This window comes from Vollenhovia emeryi, unplaced genomic scaffold, assembly GCF_000949405.1.
Source record: "Vollenhovia emeryi isolate VEMERY1.0 unplaced genomic scaffold, V.emery_V1.0 DF939136.1, whole genome shotgun sequence".
Classification (NCBI taxonomy): domain Eukaryota; kingdom Metazoa; phylum Arthropoda; class Insecta; order Hymenoptera; family Formicidae; genus Vollenhovia; species Vollenhovia emeryi.
Genome location: NW_011967230.1, coordinates 1994096 through 2002097, shown reverse-complemented (window position 1 = coordinate 2002097; position 8002 = coordinate 1994096). Strand labels below are relative to the sequence as shown.

At 43.7% G+C, this 8002-nt stretch overlaps 1 protein-coding gene across 2 annotated transcripts in view; it reads left to right on the top strand.

The window, feature by feature from the left end:
• LOC105567627 overlaps window positions 1-8002 on the top strand; it is a 72356-nt gene that overhangs the window by 52424 nt on the left and 11930 nt on the right. The window lies entirely within an intron of this gene.

Below are 8002 nucleotides of genomic sequence, written 5' to 3'. Positions count from 1 at the left end.
CATTTAACGATACAGGATTGCGAACGCGTTTCGGCACACGGTGCTTTCATCAGCGCATATAGATATAAAATAAAATAAAATAAAATAAATACTTAAAATACATTGTAGTCAAACAAACGGTACTTTGCGAGGAAGAAACCCGTTACTTTCATTAGCACATGGTGCAAAAAATTCACATGTATTATAGCTTTGTAAAGTATCCATTTTATCCTGTTCTCACAAAATACTACTTGCTCGGTTTCTGCAACTTTCCGATTGCATTTTGGATAAACAAAATGGAGGAAGTAGATGAAATTGACAATTGTCCCGCTATTAAAGAACATTGGATTTCGCAAGATTTTCGTATCTTACAGAAATCCAAAGCCCGAGATCCTCGTTGCGGCAATCGATAGCTCTCATCGATGCATCTAGACGCTCACGAAACAATGTGGGTGTTGTCCAGCCAAGTATGCATAAATTGGCATACGCGTGAGAGCCCACCCCTTCTTCTTCTTCTTCTTTTTCATCATCATCTTCTTCTCTTTCTTCTTCTTCTTCTTCTCTAGAAATGTACGATAATGTACTTCGCGATTCACGTTGAATCGTTAACAAGCTATCGCGCCATGAATATTCCGGGAAATCATATTTCCGATTGTCTCGTTACTCTCTCGTTGCATATAGAGGAAGTCCCCTATTATGAGATAGGATCCTAATATGGAAGAGCGAGGTTTCGGTCAAATTAATAGGCAACATCAGTTGATTTCACCATGAATTTATTGTCTTTGGAGTGAAAACTCTGTTTAGTGGAAAATTCATTGTTGGATTGTGTAATTGTTGCGAAGAAAGATTTGTGAAGGAATTTGGGCGTTGAAAACCTGCTATCTCATATTAGACAAACCTACACAGTTGAGAAATTTGTTTTCTTGTTAAAAAAATGCCGGTTAAGATTTTTGTTTTAAATGCTTAACACATTCATGCGTTAATTTAACATATTGCTCTTGTTATTGACCTCAGATGTAAAATTATTGAAATAACTAAAAAGAAATGTGTACTTATTTTTTAATCTCACACAATACATACGTTCTATATTATTAGTAACGTGATTTATCTATTAAAATTTTCAGAATAAAATGTTGATTTTATTCTATATAACATAAGTGAGTGATTTCGAACCGCCATTTGATTTATTACATCTGTAAAATGTGAAAATTACATTTTGTTCAAAATTCATTTTGTCATTAAAAATATGTTAATTTTACAGAAAATTTATTTTAAATTACTTTAAGATTTGCATTTATTTTGCACAATTATATTGTGTTAAATTAACACAAAAATGTGTTTGGATCGTTTGGGACGCGTGATATCTGTTAAGTTTATCACAAATTTTTCAACTGTGTATTTCATACCATAATGTAAGACTTTCCTCTACAATCTGGAAACTCCTTACTCCGATTCCGTTCAGCGTCGTGTAATTAACTTCATCGACTAAACCATAAAACATGAGCGCGTAATAAATCGTTTGTTTTCCCAATAACCGTTTTCATGCACTTTAACATGATGTGACGCGATAAGCGCCATAAATTCGATCTCCTACTTGTCGGTAACCAGTTAAATAATTCACCAATGACGCCTCGCGTCATCTTCCCCGAAGGACTTGTTACAGGAACAAATAGAGAGCGCTATAAATTTGCTTAGAATGACATGTAAATGATCGTAATCAACAAACTGGTATCACTTTGAGGCGACCCGCTAATTGCTCGAGATTCGATCGCCGCTTAATTGCCCTGCGTTTTTACACCTTCGTCGATCGTGCGCTTTCCCCGCGACTCTTACGCCGGGGCAGTATCGTTACGCGTATATTTAAACGACGGCGACGTTTATGCGCGGATGGTCTGCGAGGAGAACCGACCAGCCCGCAGCTATTAGCAATAATCGCGGTGCGCAATAATTTGCCGGAGTGGCAGGCAACACACGTGAAAGCTGTATGCAGAATTCGCGTAAATTGTCTCTCTAAGCGTGCGGTAGCACGTAATGATCTCGCAGGGCGAGAGCGCTGTATTTCGTATCCGTCGCGACAATTTCCTCGCGAGGATCGCCGGCGAGTGCGCGAGGAGATATTATGGCGAGTTGCCTCGCTTAATCGGTCTGCGCGTTCCATAGGATAATGGTACACCGCAGGTCCAATTTACATCGTCTTAAGTATGTTAATATTAAAAGAAAGAGAGGAGAGAGGGACTCGTTATTTAAAGCACGACTCTGTAAGCACAGAAATTATTATACCTGAGCCGACGGCGCACGATCCTATTTTTCCTACTGGACTGCTCACGAGAGCCAATCGGGATTTAGCCTTAAGTCACCTGATCTAAAACTCTGCGTCCATAGCAGCTCTTGCAAGCAATCCGGCAGGAAAAATAGTATCGTGTGTCGTTGGCTTTATATCTTAAGACCGTAACTCTGTGCATCTGTAAATACACGGAGAGAATTTTCTTTCAAAATTTATCTTGAAAATTATATAATCGTGGGACAACGTGGCATTTCGAAGAATCTCATGAGAGTTTTTTGAAATTTTACCATGCATTTTACTTAAAAAAAAAACTCAAAGTTCTTCACTGTCTCGTAAACGTAGGACAACGCCATGTACATCTGTAAGGCCCGGTTTCGCCGACGTCACTTAACTTTAAGCTTAGCTTAATTCGTCCGCTGTCTCTTTCCAACTGTTCCCATAGAAAGAAACAAACGCTGAATTATAAACCAAGGTCAGCGTTAAACGACGTTGGTGAAACCGGGTCTAAGAAGCAAGAAGTTAACGTTTAGAGCCTGTTACCTGCATTTACTTCCAGATTGGAAAAAAATTGTCGTTTCTACAAGGCTGGGGAAGAGAAGAGACTTTCCTTCGAGAGCCAATTATTATCTTAGAGCTGATAATCCGCCGGTTAAAAGGACGAGGTTCGCTCACGGACGTACGCTCGTGAAGCGTCCGGTATAATGTACGCTCATGTGTTTCACGGCATAACAGTCTAACGCGATGCCTAAGAAACGGCATCGGCATCGGAAGAGAATATATCGTCGCCGGGAATGCAAGCTCGCGCGAGCTGAACGAGCCCTACCTTTGGCGATCGGATAGAAAGGCCCGTTCCTCTCTCTCTCTCTCTCTCTCCCTTTCTCTCCTTCTCGTGTGTTGCATACCATCTTCCACCATTAATCTCCGTGAAGACGGAGGAGTGACTAGCCGAAGGTGGTACGGTCTCTCCTCCAGTTTCCATGTATCCCCAACCTTCTCCGAGCGTCGCGCTGACGACGCGACGAGCGAGCGCTCTTCTGGGGTGTCCGCGCCGAGAGAACGACCGTGAGTCGCACGTTCCTCGCGCCGGCACCGCGCGGCTACGCATTTGTCACTCTAATTGCGCGGCGCGGGGGTTCCCCCGGATTCCGTCGCCGTTGACAATTGAATCGGTCATTAATGAGACCGCGGCAAACGGACTCGCTCGGAGAGTCGCTCGCGAGGAACGAGGCGCGACTGTCCGCGAGAAATGCCTTTTTAATGCCACCTCCGATGCAGTTATTATGGCAGGATGCTAAATAGCGGTTTTTTCTTCGTGCGAAATTACGTCCCTCCCCTTTTTTTCGTAGTGCAATTCGTCCGTGCGACGACTCGTGTGAGACCAGCCTTGCGCAGTGCGTGCAGTCCTTTATGCGAATTCGCTTCGAGTGCAACGATACGATTTACATTTTGGGTCAGTGGGATGTCACGGACGGATGATGATGACAGTTCCGCGGACAGTGAACGCGCAATTCTGATCGCGCGTAATTCGATAGATTCGGCGCGAGACAAAGTGGCGCGTCACAAACGATTGTAAAGTGCAGACGCGCTCCCGAAGCGAAGTAGTTGCCGGCCCGAGTGAAGGCCCGAACACACGAAGAAACTTAAGCGGTAAAATTTAAGGGAAATGACCAGTGACTGTCGAGTAAGCGGCCATTTTGGAACTTAAGCGATGCTGAAAATTTCCATTGGTTGAAATTCTTAAGTCTTAAGTTTTACTGCGTTTTTTTTCGTGTGTTCGGGCCTTTATCGTGTCTGAAACTTGTTTCGCGAACGGCGCGGCTGTACTTGCGCGCAGTCTAAATTGCAATTTGCCTTATGCAAATTCTACCGCTTCGATCGCGTTACGGGACACAAAGTTAGCGGTGGCGCATTAATTAACGGGCGTTCCGCACGCTATTTATAGCGAAATCTAAGTACAGCTTATTATCCTGATAAGCGACTGCCCGATCCGGAACGTGAGATAAAACGGACACCATCATAAAAAGAAACTACACCGATGGGGGAAGTAAAGATGAGAGATAAAAGATATTGCGGTTGCGCGAGACGGAAGACTACGGAGAAGAAAGTAGATTTTAACGCAAACTCATACTGCACGTGAACGTTGGACACACATTTCTTCCTCTTCTTTTTAATCGAGGTGTCTTTTTACTATCGGACACGTAGGGAGCCGGTGAACCTGCGTCCTTATCCTGTCATTCGCTCTATCTGCATTGAGTGAAAATAACCGGTCGGGAAATAAATGTGCCACGCATCTGATTCTCCGCCTTGGGGACTCTTGAGCAATTCTAGCAGCTGCGCCAGCCTAGAGACCTGGGGACACCATCGGAACGCGGTATATCGCTTCGAATTCAGAATCCAGGGCGCGTGGAGCGCTCCGCGTATGGGCAAAACCTATCGTGTGACATTCCAGCTGGCGAATAATATCCGGAGGGCTCCCGAGATCGCCGCAGTCGCTTTGCGCGAGAACGGTAGATTCTATATATGGCGGGGTCCGGCGACCACGCGACCGACGATAAACGGGCCCACACGCCCGGCCCGTTCCCACAGGTTGCATAATGTCGGCGCGACAGCTATTGCCTCGCAGGTATACAATTATACGCGCAGGTATGCGACGCCGTTGTAGACTCACTCGTGCGCACTTGCGCGCACGACGTTCGAGAGGCACGCCGACCGTGTCGATTCTTATCCCGGTGTCATTGCGCTATTCTGTGCTCACTGGGTCGGAAAATCGATCGAGATACTTATGACGTTATTATGCTAATGCGCAAGATCTCTCGCGCGCGGGTAAATATGCTAGGGGAGAGATTTCTCGTGCAGGGAGCGGAAGAACATTCGTTGACGGACGCAGAATTTCGTCCTAGGATAATTTGAAGTACGCGCATCGGGTCTTCGTTGTGCACGGAATTTTCTCTTAAAATTTACCCTGAAAATTATGTAAGCGTGGGACAACACGGCATTTTGAAGAACTTCATGAGAGTATTTTGAAATCTTACCAATGAAATTTTACCAATAAAGTGTATGGTAAGATTACAAAAAACTGTCATAAAATTCCTCGAAATACCACGTTGTCCCACGATTACATGATTTTCCGGATACATTTTAAAAGAAAATTCCCCTTTGAAATTTTACCACACTTTTGACTAGTAAAATGTTCGGTAAAATTTCAAAAAGACCCTAATAAAATTCTTGGAAATATCGTGTTGTCCCACGAGCATATGATTTTCAGGATAAATTTCAACATATACGATATAAATTTTGATCGTTTTTGTTAATTTACATATGTATGTGTGATATGTTTATAAGAGTGGAGAAAAATTCATTGACTCATGCAGAATTATGTGTGCCGGAATAACTCGAGGCATCGACATCAGGTCTTCGTTGAATATTTAAATTGCAATCGTTATATGTGTATTAACAAAAAATCTGAGAGCGGAGACAGGTTCATCGACAGACGCAAGATCGTGCGTGTCGGGGCAATTTGAAACGTGGATGCGTTTAGGTCTTTGTTGTACAATTAAAACGGGATCGTTATATTAATTTCTACGTACGGAACAACGTTCCTCGGTGTAACCCTTTATAACGCAAATATCCGTCCTCGGATGCGCTGTGTAGTTACCCTAATAGCTCACAATTATTTAAATCACATCTTCACCGTGACGGCCATTCCGTTGCGCGAATACACGGCACACAACAGATACTGTTGAACAAATGACTCCTCCGCGAGCACTGTCATTTTCGTAATCGTGTGTGAAAAGCGAGTAGATAGCGACCACGATAGCGCGACGCGATGATAAAATGTGCCATCCCCCTCCCCTCCCCCTCTTCCCTCTGCGTGCTGGTTCCCATATAATCTTGCACAAAGTTACTCGTTTCCACAGAGTGGATTTTCTCAGATGGCCGCAACCTTTATCTCGCTCATTCTTCTCTCTTGACTGTATTTGCTCTTCTTTATCTACCTTCAAACATCGTCTCTTCGAGAGCCAATATTTTCAGTCAACTACGGCGATATGCACGACGTCTCGACTGACAAGTTTCAACTGCGCGCAGCTCGAAGAGTTTAAAATCGGCCGGGAGAGGCTCTGACGGATCATTATTTTTTATCTGCTTGATTCTCCCCCGAACTTTTGTCTGTTTAGTTTCAACGCACTCCCTCCGGCGAAATCGGGCCTCTCTAATTTGGCCTCGAGATATCGCGTGTCGTTTCCCCGAGTCGCCGGCATCGCGCGGAACAAGACGGATCCTTATCCTTGTTCTTCCCTCCTCTCGTTTCTTTTTCGTACTTGTCATTGTCCACTTCCTGCGCCGAGGTGAGCCGAGTGTTAATTCACGAGAGGCTCGTCACGACGGTACTAATAGTACGCCAATCGAGACGCTATCGCGTCGCCATTACGACGCCATTAGCGCTGTCTCATGCTAGCATATCCTTATTTCGTGAGAAATTCGTAAATCTCAAGGAGAGGAGGCGCAAATGTGAAAACGCTGATATAACACGCAGGCAACTCACGAACGCGAGAATCGGCGTAGAGATGCCACTTCTTCGCATCCCATCGTTTTTCGTAAAAAGACGAGGGATTTTCAGTTTTTTTTCCGCTAATGTAAATTAACTAATGTGTCAATGGCCTTAAACAAAGCCTCGAAATCATAAATACACCCCCTAATTACAAATAACGAACCTGGGGCACTCGAAAGTCCTTTTAAAACTCCACTCGAAGCGCAATTCGCGGATTTTAACGAGCTGATCGAGATAAGAGAAGCAGGGCTTATTATTCATTGTTTCTCGGATTTCATTATTTGTCATGTAATTATTATACATTCAAGCGGGATCAGCGTCATCTTGTTGACACAGTTAACATTAACGGCCGCACGTAAGGGCCGGTTTCGCATACGTCGGTTAACTGTTAACCAAAATTCAGTCAACTTCCTTTTCTATTTTGTTATCTAGGAGGAGGCAAATAATCAATTAACCTTCGGTTAGTAGTTAACCGACGTTTGTGAAACTGGGCCCTAAGTCGTTGTTGCGATACTCTATGGCCTGCAGTTAAGTTTCCCCCGTTCGTAAAATTCAGCCCTTATTGATTTTCCGATTTTCCCGTGGTCCCGCGATTGACGCTGCGTAAATTCCGCAAGTAATGTTGCGTTTCCACCTGCGATTATACGCGCACAAAGCAGGGATACATACACAGGTTATCATAACCGTGAACTATACATCTTTTGTGATTACGATTAATTCTCGATACGTGTAATTCTCGATTTAGAAATCGAGAAAAAGGTGCGAGGATGAAGTTTGGAAAATTGTGCCTTCAACTTGCATACAAGAGAATACCATTTTTCAGTCAATTTTGGATGTTCTTCGGTTAATCTCTTGAGCGAAATCTTAGCTCTAGATCGTAATCTATGAACTTGGACACGTGAAAGCGATTATCACTCGCATCTTAAAATTTACGACGGAGATGAATATCAAGCAAAAGGCCTTAATTCCTTTGGTAAATATATCGATGAAGGGAGCCAGCCCCGATGACCTTGACCTTGACATATGTTGTCAAGGTCGCCCTCCTGAGTGACCTTGAAGAGGTTTTAGCCGTCGCTCGTAGTTCGTTAAAAAGTTATATGCATACAAGTTGATTAAATAAAGCATAATTTTACGAATCATATACATGTCTTGAGAAGTACGCATGCATGGAGACATCGGGGGAAAGAAAA